The sequence below is a fragment of the Triticum aestivum genome, chromosome 6A (genome assembly GCF_018294505.1).
Source record: "Triticum aestivum cultivar Chinese Spring chromosome 6A, IWGSC CS RefSeq v2.1, whole genome shotgun sequence".
NCBI lineage: Eukaryota > Viridiplantae > Streptophyta > Magnoliopsida > Poales > Poaceae > Triticum > Triticum aestivum.
Window position 1 is genome coordinate 402,329,977 of NC_057809.1, and position 15,125 is coordinate 402,345,101.

Consider the following 15,125-nt stretch of genomic DNA (forward strand, 5'->3'; position numbering starts at 1 on the left):
TGATGATTGCTTGAGCAATCTTGATCGAGTTTTGCAGAGATGTGAAGAAACTAATCTTGTCTTGAATTGGGAAAAGTGCCACTTTATGGTTAATGAAGGTATTGTCTTGGGGCATAAAGTTTCTGAAAGAGGTATTGAAGTTGATAAAGCCAAGGTTGATGCTATTGAAAAGATGCCATGTCCCAAGGACATCAAAGGTATAAGAAGTTTCCTTGGTCATGCCGGTTTTCATAGGAGGTTCATTAAGGACTTCTCAAAAATTTCTCGGCCTCTAACTAATTTATTACAAAAAGATATACCATTTGTTTTTGATGATGATTTTGTGGAAGCATTTGAAATATTTAAGAAAGCATTGATCTCTGCACCCATTGTTCAGCCACCTGATTGGAATTTACCCTTTGAAATTATGTGCGATGCTAGTGATTATGTTGTAGGTGTTGTTCTAGGACAAAGAGTTGATAAGAAACTAAATGTTATTCAATATGCTAGTAAAACTCTAGACAATGGTCAAAGAAATTATGCTACTACTAAAAAAGAATTCTTAGCAGTTGTATTTGTTTGTGATAAGTTTAGACCTTATATTGTTGATTCTAAAGTAACCATTCACACTGATCATGCTGCTATTAAATATCTTATGGAAAAGAAAGATGCTAAACCTAGACTTATTAGATGGGTTCTCTTGCTACAAGAATTTGATTTGCATATTGTTGATAGAAAAGGAGCTGAGAACCCCGTTGCAGACAACTTATCTAGGTTAGAAAATGTGCTTGATGACCCACTACCTATTGATGATAGCTTTCCTGATAAGCAATAAAATGTCATAAATGCTTCTCATACTGCTCCATGGTATGCTGATTATGCTAATTACATTGTTGCTAAGTTTATACCACCTAGTTTCACATACCAGCAAAAGAAAAAGTTCTTCTGTGATTTGAGGCATTACTTTTGGGATGACCCACATCTTTATAAAGAAGGAATAGATGGTGTTATTAGATGTTGTGTACCTGAGCATGAACCGGAATAGATCCTACACAAGTGTCACTCTGAAGCTTATGGAGGACACCATGCTGGAGATAGAATTGCACATAAGGTACCGCAATCTAGTTTTTATTGGCCTACTCTCTTCAAGGATGCCCGTAAGTTTGTCTTATCTTGTGATGAATGTCAAAGAATTGGTAATATTAGTAGATGTCAAGAAATGCCTATGAATTATTCACTTGTTATTAAACCATTTGATGTTTAGGGCTTTGACTATATGGGACCTTTTCCTTCCTCTAATGGTTATACACATATTTTAGTTGTTGTTGATTATGTTACTAAGTGGGTAGAAGCTATTCCAACTAGTAGTGCTGATCATAACACTTGTATTAAAATGCTTAAAGACGTTATTTTTCCAAGATTTGGAGTCCCTAGATATTTAATGACTGATGGGGGTTCACATTTTATTCATGGTGCTTTCCATAAAATGCTTGCTAAATATGATGTTAATCATGGAATTGCATCTCCTTATCACCCTCAGTCTAGTGGTCAAGTAGAATTGAGTAATAGAGAGCTCAAATTAATTTTGCAAAAGACTGTTAATAGGTCCAGAAAGAATTGGTCCAAGAAACTTGATGATGCATTATGGGCCTATAGAACTGCATATAAAAATCCTATGGGTATGTCTCCGTATAAGATGGTCTATGGAAAAGCATGTTACTTACCTCTCGAACTAGAACATAAGGCTTATTAGGCTATTAAAGAACTTAATTATGATTTTAAACTTGCCGGTGAGAAGAGGTTATTTGATATTAGCTCACTTGATGAATGGAGAACCCAAGCCTACGAAAATGCCAAGTTGTTTAAAGAAAAATTTAAAAGATGGCATGACAAATGGATACAAAAGCGTGAGTTTAATGTAGGTGATTATGTATTGCTATACAACTCTCGTTTAAGATTTTTTGCAGGAAAACTTCTCTCTAAATGGGAAGGCCCTTACGTTATCGAGGAGGTCTATCGTTCCGGTGCCATAAAAATCAACAACTTCGAAGGCACAAATCCGAAGGTGGTGAACGGTCAAAGAATCAAACATTATATCTCAGGTAATCCCATAAATGTTGAAGCCAATGTTATTGAAACCGTAACCCCAGAGGAATACATAAGGGACACTTTCCGAAATGTTTCAGACTCCGAAAAGGAATAGGTATGTGGTCGGTAAGTAAACCGACTCCAAAATAGTTTTAAGGCAATATTTCTCCATTTTGGAATATTTAGAAAAATAGAAAAATAAGCAGCAGTCCGGGAAGGACACGAGGGCTCCACGAGGGTGGAGGGCGCGCCCTACCCTACTGGGCGCGCCCCCTACCTTGTGGGCACCTCGTGTGCTCTCCAGACTCCGTTTTCGTACACGACACGTATTTTGGTCGGTAAAAATTCGTTATATAATCTCCCGGGGGTTTTGACCCCCATATCACGCAAAAATCTCCTGTCTTTATTTCAAGTTTTTTTTGACAGATCCAGGTCATCATGTCGTCTTCAAGTGCCCCCAAGACTAGTTCTTCGAGAAGGTCATCAACCCTTACCTCATAGAAGTGTTGCAAAACCCTCAAACCATTGAGATGCATGAGGGGTTGTTGCACATCCGCGACGCTGAGTGACCAAGGAAGACCGGAAGCACGGAGGACAGGCTCGAGGCATTGGAGCAACAAGTTTACAAGTGTCAGGAGATGGTGAAACGTGGACTTGATTCCAATCACATTATGATCACGGAGTTCACCAACAACCACAAGCTGGACGTCAAGGACATTGGGGAGGCCATCTTCAAGCTTCATGAGAAAATCGAGCACCTCCAAGCCCAGATTTATGACCTGCAAAACCAAAACTTTGAGTATTAATATAGATTCAAGAGGATGAGTTTGGCTGCAGATTTATGGTTTCAGGAGACTCGATCATCCTTCTATGATGGTGAGCCTATGCCTTGGAATAAGGATGACAAGCCTACGCCATCAACAAAATCACCACCATCTCCACCAACAAAGAAGAATTGAGTATCTGGTATGGGCACTCCACTTGGCAACTGCCAAGCTTGGGGGAGTGCCCCGATATCATATCACCATCACTTTTATCTTTATCATTTTTCTTAGTTCGATCCTTTTGGTAATATCTTGATCTAGTAGAATAAAAGTTCTTAGTATGATCTAGTCGTGAGTTTTGCTTTATTATCCTTCTATGTAATCGAGTCCGTGAGCTATAAAGATTAGTGTTGAGTCAAGGGCTTGATTATTTTGCCATGATCCTAAGTGAAGAAAAGAAAAGAGAAAGAAATAAAAAGAAACAAAGAGATCATGTGAGTCTTATGGAGAGTAATGAGCTCACATAGAAAAAGTATGATGACTAAAAATTGTTGAGGGTTGACAAACATAGTTTTGGTCATCGTTGCAATTAATAGGAAGTAATAAAGAAAGAGAGGTCTTCACATATAAATATACTATCTTGGACATCTTTAATGATTGTGAGCACTCATTAAAATATGACATGCTAAAGAGTTGACGTTGGACAAGGAAGACAACGTAATGGGTTATGTTTTCCTACATCTGAGATAAATTATATTGTCTTGGATCCTCCAACATGTTGAGCTTGCCTTTCTCCCTCATGCTAGCCAAATTCATTGCACCAAGTAAAAATACTACTTGTGCTTCCAAATACCCTTAAACCAGTTTTGCCATGAGAGTCCACCATACCTACCTATGGATTGAGTAAGATCCATCAAGTAAGTTGTCATTGGTGCAAGCAATAAAAATTGCTCTCTAAATATGTATGATTGATTGGTGTGGAGGAAATAAGCTTTATACGATCGTGTGATATGGAAGTAATAAAAGCGACAGACTGCATAATAATGGTCCACATCACAAGTGGCAATACAAAGTGACGTTCTTTCGCATTAGGATTTTGTGCATCCAACCATAAAAGTGCATGACAACATCTGCTTCCCTCTGCGAAGGGCCTATCTTTTACTTTTTTTCTCCTACATTGCATAAGAGTCATGGTGATCTTCACCCTTCCTTTTTACATTTTATCCTTTGGCAAGCACAATATGTTGGAAAGATCTTGGTATATATGGCTAATTGGATGTCAGTTTTCATGAACTATTACTGTTGACGTTACCCTTGAGGTAAAACGTTGGGAGGCAAAACTATAAGCCCCTATCTTTCTCTGTGTCCGATTAAAACTCCATACCCGTAAGTATTGCGTGAGTGTCAGCAATTGTGAAAGACTATATGATAGTTGATTATGTGGAAAAGCTCTTATACATTGACTCTTTCCTATGTTATGATAAATTGCAATTGCTTCAATGATTGAGATTATAGTTTGTTAGTTTTCAATGAAGTTTACGATTCATACTTGAAATTGTGATTGAATTATTACTCTAGCATTAGAGATTATATGACAAAGAATTATATGAGTTGATGTTCTAAGAATGATCATGATGCCATCATGTCCGTATTTTATTTTGATCGACACCTCTATCTCTAAACATGTGGACATATTTTTCGATTTCGGCTTTTCGCTTGAGGACAAGCGAGGTCTAAGCTTGGGGGAGTTGATACGTCCATTTTGCATCATGCTTTTATATCGATATTTGTTGCATTATGGGCTGTTATTACACATTATGTCACAATACTTATGCCTATTCTCTCTTATTTTACAAGGTTTACATAAAGAGGGAGAATGCCGGCAGCTGGGATTCTGGGCTAGAAAAGGAGCAAATATTAGAGACCTATTCTGCATAGCTCCAAAAGTCCTGAAACTTCACAGAAGATGTTTTCCAAATATATAAAAAATACTGAGCGCAAGAACTTCACCAGGGGGCCACAACCTTCCCACGAGGGTGGGGGCGCGCCCTACCCCTCTGGGCGCGCCCCCTACCTCGTGGGCCCCTTGGTGGCCCTCCGGAGGCCATCTTATACTATATGGAGTCTTTCGATGGGAAAAAAGCCATAAGCCATCTTCTTTGAGGAAACTCCGCCGCCACGAGGCAAAACCTTGGCGGAACCAATCTATGGCTCTAGCGAGCTGTTCTCCCGGGGAAACTTCCCTCCCGGAGGGGGAAATCATCGCCATCGTCATCACCAACGCTCCTCTCATCAAGAGAGGGCAATCTCCATCAACATCTTGATCAGCACCATCTCATCTCAAAACCCTAGTTCATCTCTTGTATTCAATTCTTGTCTCCAACTTCGGGATTGGTGCTAGTAGGTTGCTAGTAGTGTTAATTACTCCTTGTAGTTGATGCTAGTTGGTTCAATTGGTGGAAGATCATATGTTCAGATCCTATATGCATATTAATACCCCTCTAATTATGAACATGTTTATGCTTTGTGAGTAGTTACTTTTGTTCCTGAGGACATGGGAGAAGTCTTGCTATTAGTAGTCATGTGAATTTGGTATTCGTTCGATATTTTGATGAGATGTATGTTGTCTCTCCTCTAGTGGTGTTATGTGAATGTCGACTACATGACACTTCACCATTATTTGGGCCTAGAGGAAGGCATTGGGAAGTAATAAGTAGATGATGGGTTGCTAGAGTGACAGAAGCTTAAACCCTAGTTTATGCGTTGCTTCGTAAGGGGCTGATTTGGATCCATATGTTTCATCTTGTGGTTAGGTTTACCTTAATACTTTTGTTGTAGTTGCGGATGCTTGCAATACATGTTAATCATAAGTGGGATGCTTGTCCAAGTAAGGCCAGCACCCAAGCACCGGTCCACCCACATACCAAATTATCGAAGTACCGAACGTGTCATATGAACGTGATGAAAACTAGCTTGACAATATTCCCATGTGTCCTCGGGAGCGCTTTACATCATATAAGAGTTTGTCCGGGCTTGTCCTTTGCTACAAAAAGGATTGGGCCACCTTGCTGCACCTTATTTACTTTTTTTTACTTATTGCTCATTACAAATTATCTTATCATAAAACTATATGTTACCACTTATTTCAGTACTTGCAGAGAATACCTTGCTGGAAACCTCTTATCATTTCCTTCTTCTCCTTGTTGTGTTCGACACTCTTACTTATCGAAAGGACTACTATAGATCCCCTATACTTGTGGGGCATCACAACTAGGCAAGCCCCCCCCCCTTGATCACCAGATATCTCCTATTCTTCTCACTACTGCTTGCATTAGAGTAGTGTAGCATGTTACTGCTTTCCATTAATCCTATCCTGATGTGTAGCCTGTCTTTGTTACTACTGTTGTTACCTTTACCCGCAATCCTAAATGCTTAGTATAGGATGCTAATATTCCATCAGTGGCCCTACATTCTTGTCTGTCTGCCATGCTATATTATTGGGCCGTGATCACTCGGGAGGTGATCACGGGTATATACTTATATACATAACATAAGATACTTGTGGTGACTAAAGTCGGGTCGGCTCGTAGAGTACCCGCGAGTGATTCATGGATTGGGGTCCGAAAGGACCTTTGTCCCGACGGCCCTCTGGGTGGATCTTTGTGGCTGAGTGACAGGGCAGGTTTAGACCGCCCAGGTGAGAGGTGGGCCTGGCCCTGGTCAGCATCCGTGGTTACTTCAAAATAACACGCTTAACGAGATCTTGGTATTTGATCTAAGTCTGGCCACTGGCCTATACGCACTAACCAACTACACGAGAACAGTTATGGGCACTCGATGTCGTGGTATCAGCCGAAGACTTTGTGGCATCAGCGACTAAGCGGCACGCGCCTGGTTGGACCGCGTAACGCAACTTCCTTTGAAATGGAGGTTGCTAGGTCTGCTCACCGGCCGCCCTCGCAACGTGCAGGTGTGCAATGGGCGATGGGCCCAGACCCCTGCACCATAGGATTTAGACCGGCGTGCTGACCTCTTTGTTGTGCCTAGGTGGGGCTGCAACGTGTTGATCTTCCGAGGTCGGGCATGACCCAGGAAAGTGTGTCCGGCCAAAGGGGATCGAGCGTGTTGGGAAATGTGTTGCACCCCTGCAGGGAAGTTTATCGATTCGAATAGGCGTGTCCCTCGGTAAAAGGATGACCTGGAGTTGTACCTTGACCTTATGGCAACTAGAACCGGATACTTAATAAAACACACCCTTTCAAGTGCGAGATACAACCCGGTGATCGCTCTCTAACAGGGCGACGAGGAAAGGATCGCTGGGTAGGATTATGCTATGCGGTGATACTTGGTTAAATTACCATCTACTCTCTTCTTTTGCTTCAAGATGGAGGTTGCCAGAAGCGTAGTCTTCGATAGGACTAGCTATCCCCCTCTTATTCTAGCATTCTACAGTTCAGTCCACATATACCACCCCTTTCATTGATACCAATGCATATGTAGTGTAGCTCCTTGCTTGTGAGTACTTTGGATGGGTACTCATGGTTTCTTTGCCCCCCTTTTTCCCCTTTCTATACCTGGTTGTTGCGACCAGACATTGGAGTCCAGGAGCCAGACGCCACCGTCGACGATGACTCCTACTACACTGGAGGTGCCTACTACTACGTGCAGGCCACTGACGACGGCCAGGAGTAGTTTAGGAGGATCCCAGACAGGAGGCCTGCGCCTCTTTCGATCTGTATCCCAGTTTGTGCTAGCCATCTTATGGCAACTTGTTTAACTTATGTGTGTACTCAGATATTGTTGCTTCTGCTGACTCGTCTATGATCAAGCTCTTGTATTCGAGCCCTCGAGGCCCCTGGCTTGTAATATGATGCTTGTATGACTTATTTTATTTTTAGAGTTGTGTTGTGATATCTTCCCGTGAGTTCCTGATCTTGATTGTACATGTTTGCGTGTATGATTAGTGTATGATTGAATTGGGGGCGTCACACACCGCATGCGGGGGGCGCGCCTCAGATCCAGGGGTGGGCCAAGAAAGGCATGCGAGCGCCCTGGGAGCGGCGTCAAGGAGCCCGCATCACCGTTGACGGGAGGAACAGCCGGGGGTACCTGCTGAAACGGAAGCACATGCTCATCAAAGTAAACATGTCGGGAAGTGAACACACGGTGGGAGACAGGATCGTAGCACCGATACCCCTTGGAGTTGGAGGGGTAGCCGATGAAGATGCAAGCGACAGAACGAGGTGCGTGTTTCTGGGGAGCGGAGTCGGTAGTGCTAGGATAGCAAAGGCACCCGAAAATACGCAAGCCATCATAAGATGGGGGCGTACCGAAGAGAAGATGGTGAGGTGCATAGTTCCACCGTGGGAGGAAAGGGCGAAGGTTAAGGAGAAGTGAAGCAGTAGCGAGTGCGTCTGTCGAGAAACGAGGCGGCACATAACATGGAACAGGAGTGTGCGAACGCAGTCGTTCAGAGTGCGAAGGATGCGTTTGGCTTGATCGTTCTGCTGTGAAGTATACGGGCATGTGAGACGAAAAACTGTGCCTTGGTGTGACAGAAAAGTGCGGAAAGCAAGGTTGTCGAACTCTTTTCCATTGTCAGTCTGAAGAGCAAGGATGGGATGCCCAAACTGCATGCTGACATAGGAGTAAAAAGCCATCAAAGTGGGGAGTGCATCCAACTTTCGCCGTAAAGGAAATGTCAACACATAGTGAGAATAATCATCAAGGAGAACCAGATAATATAAATAGCCCGAATTACTAGGAACCAGAGAGGTCCACACATTGCTATGAATCAACTGAAGAGGAAAAGAAGCTATGGTGGTGGAGTTATTAAACGAGAGGCGAACATGTTTGCCGACACGACAGGCATGACAAGTGTGATCCTCTATCTTATTACAACTGAAACTGAAACTACTAAGAATTTGATGAAGTGTGACGGGGTTGGGATGACCCAAATGAGCGTGCCAGAGATCGATGCCAGCAGAGAGAGCAACCGGTGCGGTGTGGAGGTGGACGGCGGATACACCAGATAGAGCTCGTCGAGGCTGTCACGTCGGTGAAGCACCATCCTGGTTCGAGCGTCCTTGACACAAAAACCTAGCTCGTCAAATTCAACAGTAATAGGATTTTCATGAGTTAAACAACGAACAGAAACAATGTTCTTAGTATGATGAGGTGACACAAGTACGTTAGACAAAGTAATAGGCATGTAATTAGAAGAAAAAGAAGTGTGCCCGACATGTGTGATAGGTAGTGTGGAACCATCGTTGACAATAATGCGGCGTCGGTGGTGACAGGACTGAAGGAGGCAAAATTACCAGGATGAGCAAACATGTGAGCCATAACCCCGGTGTCCATGTACCAATCACCGCCTCTAGTGTAGTTGTTCGGCATAGGCGCGGTGTGCAGGGCAGCGAGGAGCGCTGGATCCCAAGGCGCCGGCAATAGGGCCGGCGAGGGTGGCGGTGGGGCTGCAGGGAGAACGCAGGCGCTGCTCAGCTGTGGCAGTGGGTATCCTCCTTACGGCTGCGGAGCCACGTAGTACGCCTGATGCGCCGGCGGGCGCGGCACGGGAAGGGTCGGGGCAGGAGCCCGTGGAACCGGCATGGTGTAAGCATGAACAACACCGGTCCACGGGTTGTAGCCGGAGGCCCACGGAGGGGGCACCTGAAACTGCTGCTTTTGTTGACGGGGCTGGACGGCGCCTTGTGGTTGCTGCTGCTGACCAGCGCGGCGGCCCCCACCATGCTTGCCCTCGCGGCGCTGCTCGGCGGGAGGGGCGGGCAGCCCATAGGGCAGCGGGAGCAGCCCCGACTGCTGGGTGGCCAGGTACGGTGGTGGCGCCGGGAACGGCGCCGAGTGGCGCTACGGCGGGGGGCGCAGCCGGGGCGGCTGGAGGCGCCGAGGAGCCGCCGCCGGTGATGCCGGCGGCGAGGGTGGTGTGGATGGCGCGCGCCTTCACCTGCTTCATCCGCCGCTCCTCCAAGAGGAGGTATGCAACAAACTTGGTGAAGGACGGGTTGGGGATGAGGCTGAGGTTCGTCGCGGCGTTGCTGAAGTCCTCGTTGAGCCCGGTGGTGAGCGTGTTGAGGAGAAGGTCATCATCGATCTTCGCGCCAATATCGCGGAGCTCATCAGCGAGAGTCTTCAGGCGGCGACAGTAGTCGTCGACGGAGGTGTTGTCCTAGTGACACCCAAAAAACTCTTGCTGCAGAAAAATGCGACACTGGAGCTGGTTGTCGGTGAAGAGCCCGTTCAGCTTAGTCCACATGGCTCGGGCATCATCACCGTCTGCCACGACCGTTTGGAAGAGGTCCGGCGAGATGGTGAGGAAGAACCAGCGGATGATCATGGTGTCGATGGTGGATCAGTCATGAAACTCGGGGACGAGGCTGGAGTCGATGGTGTCGTCCACGTGGTCGATGAGGTGATACTCCCGGAACACGAGGGATGTTTTCCACGTGTAGTAGGAGGAGTCCGCCTGCGAGAGACGAACCGACGCCCGCTCGAAGATGTTGAGGTTGCAGATGTCGTTGACGTCGGGAGGGTTGGCGTCGGCGAATGGGTTGGAGTTGGTGGATGCGGAGGAGGTGACGAATGACATGGCGACAGGCGGCTTCGGCGGCGCGGTGGGAGCAAGCGAAGCGGGTTGGCTGGCTAGTGGGCGAGGCGGATGATGCGCGATGGCTGGCGTTGTGGGCAGGGCAACAACGGGCGATGGCCTCGGGCGAGCGGGTCGGGCGAGTCAGCGGTGCAGCAAGCTAGCGAGGTGGTGAGCTGGCGCGATCGGCGAGCAGGCCAGGTGATGCAGCGGCTAGTGGGTGGCGGCACGGTGGCTAGTGAGCGGAGCGGGTAGCGCTAGCGGACAGGGGTAGCGGTAGCGGGCCCGGTCTGGATAGCGGGCGCGGTGGCGATCGGGAGGTGCGATCGTCATGACCCACAAGTGTAGGGATCTATAGTATCCTTTTCGATAAGTAAGATTGTCGAACCCAACGAGGAGCAGAAGGAAATGATAAGCGGTTTTCAGCAAGGTATTCTCTGCAAATACTGAAATTATTGGTAACAGATAGTTTTATGATAAGGTAATTTGTAATGGGTAACAAGTAATAAAAGTAAATAAGTTGCAGCAGGATGGCCCAATCCTTTTTGTAGCAAAGCACAAGCCTAGACAAACTCTTATATAAAGGCAAGCGCTCCCGAGGACACATGGGAATTATCATCAAGCTAGTTTACATCACGCTCATATGATTCGCGTTCGGTACTTTGATAATTTGGTATGTGGGTGGACTGGTGCTTGGGCACTGCCCTTACTTGGACAAGCATCCCACTTATGATTAACCCCTTGTCGTGGTGGGCGCACGGCAGATGCCAAGGGATGGCTAAAGATAGGAGGAGGCTCGAGGGCACTGGTGGGCTCCAGAGGCGAGGTCAGCATGAGCGAGCGCGGGATGCAAGACATACCCAGGTTCGGGGCTCTCCGGAGAGATAACACCCCTAGTCCTGCCGAGTGTGGTTTATATAAAACAGTACAGAGCTGCTCCTAGAGATGCATGGAGGAAGAAGGAGGTCTGGCCAAGGCTTAGGCTGCTCCCCCTCCTCGGGTGTTGCTTGCTAGGTGTGTGTGTGTGTGTGTGTGTGTGTGTGATCGCCTGTGCGAATGAGGTGGTTGCCCACATGTATGGGGGCTCCTGGGGGGTTTTATAGGTCAACCCCCCAAGGGTACAAGGGTAATGTTACAACACCGTAGGGTCGGGTTGTCAGTGTCCGGGAACCCGGCGCTGGGACCCACCGGTACCAGGGCTCGCCGGGTTCTCCGGGCGCGGGCCCCATGCGCCTAGGGGGCACTGTGCACCGTCTTGTCGATTGTCAGGGCGTGGCCGAGTTGAGTCGGCTACAGTGGCGCTCTGTCAGGTCACCGCTTGTTGACGTCATGGGTCACGTCGGGTGCACTGTTGCTACGCTAGCCATGGTCAGCGGGTAGGTGAGGGGCACTGTTGCTTTGCCCGGCTGACCAGAGGCATGGGCGGGGTACTGTGGCTTCGGTCGTTAGTTGGTGGAGACTCATCCCATCGTATGGCTGGGATGGGACGGCCGCTGACCCTCGGCCAGGTTTGGAGAACACGCCAAGGGCGGTGCTGGCTTGCTGGGGAAGTCTTGAGCTTGGTTGTTGGGGCCGAGTTGAGGAGTCTGGCCGGGTTGCAGAGCTCGGCCGGGTCGCAGGGCTTGGCCGGGTTGAGCGACCCGGTCAAGCGCGAGCCAGGTTGAGGGGCGATGTTGGCCTCGTTGTTTTTAAAAGGATTCGGGTTGCGTTGCTTGCCTGGGGTCCATCCCCCCTGTCAATGTCAAAACCGGCGGATCTCGGGTAGGGGGTCCCGAACTGTGCGTCTAAGGCGGATGGTAACATGAGGCAGGGGACACGATGTTTACCCAGGTTTGGGCCCTCTTGATGGAGGTAATACCCTACGTCCTGCTTGATTGTTCTTGATGATATGAGTATTACAAGAGTTGATCTACCACGAGATTGTAGAGGCTAAACCCTAGAAGCTAGCCTATGGTATGATTGTATGTTGTCCTACAGACTAAAACCCTTCGGTTTATATAGACACCAGAGGGGGCTAGGGTTACACAAGGTCAGTTACAAGGGAGGAGATATACATATCCGTATTGCCTAGCTTGCCTTCCATGCCAAGTAGAGTCCCATCCGGACACGGGACGAAGTCTTCAATCTTGTATATATTCATAGTCCAATAGTCCGACCAAAGGATATAGTACGGCTTTCCGAAGACCCCCTAATCCAGGACTCCCTCAGTAGCCCCTGACCCAGGCTTCAATGCTGATGAGTCCGGCGCACAGTATTGTCTTCGGCATTGCAAGGCGGGTTCCTCCTCCGAATACTCCATGGAAGAGTTTGAACACACGGATAATGTCCGACCCTGCAAAACAAGTTCCACATACCACCGTAGAGAGAATAATATTTCCACAAATCTAATCTGCTGACACGTTTTGACAGCATGACATCACGCCACGGCCCGGTCATTATTCGAACCATTTTTCTCAACCAGCACCGCACATATCGCGAGGCGGTTTTCTTGACACGTCTTGTCAAAGCAGAGATCGTGTTCCCCTTATCACGGGATTCTCATCAATACGGATGTGGGTAACCCAACCGCGCCATCAATTATGGCGCCTGGGGAATAAGCGGTTTTACCAAGCAAGTGGGGAGACACATCGCCTCTTCCGCCCTTATAAAGGGACAAGGATTTACTCTTTTCACCCACGCCTTCTTCCTCCTTGCTTACCCATTCCCGCACACTTGAGCTCTAGCGCCCAAGCTCGTGTTCTTCTTCTCAAACCACTCCAAGCATGTCCAGAGCAGGAGGCAAGTGGATGGTCTCCTCCTTCATGGAGGAGAACATCAAAAAGTTACGGGAAGCCGGATATTTGGCCACGGATATCGCGCACCGGCTGCCAGATGCGGGGCAGATCATCCCTACGCCCGAACCCCATGAGAGGGTAGTTTTTCTTACCCACTTCATCCGCGGACTGGGATTTTCCCTCCACCCGTTCGTCCGCGGGCTCATGTTCTACTACAGGCTGGATTTTCATGATTTGGCCCCCAATTTCATCCTCAACATCTCGGCGTTTATCGTCGTCTGCGAGGCCTTCCTCCGCATCAAGCCCCATTTCGGCATGTGGCTAAAGACCTTCAATGTCAAACCGAAGGTGGTGGTCGGCCAGCAGGCAGAGTGCAGAGGCTCCATGGTGGGCAAGATGCCTAACGTCACCTGGCTCGAAGGCTCCTATGTGGAGACCATAAAGGGGTGGCAATCGGGGTGGTTCTACATCACCGAGCCGCGCGACTCCAACTGGGTGGCGGCCCCAAATTTCGATCTGGAGTTCCCATGCGACTCACCTCCTGGAAAGAGAAGGGCCTGTCCTGGGGTTCTTCGGTAGAGCTGACTGGACTCCAGACCTGCATCCAGAACATGACGAACAACAAAATCAAGCTTGTCAACATGGTCCAGGTTATGCTCTTCCACCGGATCCTTCCGTGTCAACGATGGGCATTTGATTTGTGGGAGTTCGACTCGGCCAAGCACCAGACGCTGCGAGAGCTCTATGACACGACGCACGAGGACGTCTAGAGGGTGCTGTTCAAGAGCGCCGAGACTCCTCCCTCCCTCACTGAGGACCGCGGACTCAGCCCAAAGTGCCGCGCCAATCCGGTGGGCTTTTATGTCTCTCAGGGTATTTGTTTGCCCCGGTTTAGTTAGTGCAGGATCTAAGCTTCCATGTCATTAACATGACTGGATAAAGACGGCGGAGCAGCTTGATTGCCCAGCCCCTCTGCCCAAAGATCCCGCAGACGCTCTTCTAACGAAGATGCTGACTCTGACACCTTACGAGGTGCCGACAAAGAAGGCCAAGAAGAAGTCCACGGGGACCCAAAAGGGTCTCCGGTGCAAGGTTGTATCGGACTCATAGTCCGATGACTCCAACGCGCACTCCTCCCACGGAAACGAGGAGGAGGAGGAGAAAAGTTCTCCCCCCAGCCGAGGAGACAAGAAAAGGAAGGCCTGTCCATCCGGAGAGGCCGAAGGGTCCAAGAAGGGAAGGACCCTCCCTCCGGACTGCACCACGACGGCCGCCGACGGCGGCGACGAGTGGCTACCCAGGGTCAAGCCCCTGGCGAAGTCGTAAGTGTCCGGGCACCATAGTAATTCATGGTATGTTTTATTGCACTGCTTCTCCTTATGCCGAACATGATTATGCAGTCCGTCCTGAGCCCATATCGACGTAACTTCCTCGAGCGGTTCATTGGACTCGTCGGATATGAATAGTGGTTCTCTCCCGACTGCTTCCACCCCTCGCCCTACGGACAACGTCGAGGTGTTGTCTCAAAAGGCACCGAGCCAAGGGGGGGTGGTCCTGGGGGCGCCTCGAGGCGACTTCCCGGACCCTGGGTACCAAGGGAGCGAGGCTCCTACGGGCTCCGAGTTCGGCCTCCAGCCGAAGACTGCGCCGGAACCTTCGATGGTTCCGGACTCCGGGAGGCGGAACCCCATTAAGGGGGGCCAACCATCCATGCCGGTGTCCTGTGTCCATCCAGAGGCACCGGACAACTTGCTAGAAGCACTTCGCAGCGCTTCCATCGACGAAGAGCACCGCACTATCATGAGTGCGGTGGTCGAGAAGGTTCAGTCCACCAAAAACGGGCTGACCGAAGCTTACGCCAGCCTCCTAACAGGCTTTGAGGTAAGTAATCAAAATATAAGAAAATATTACCATATA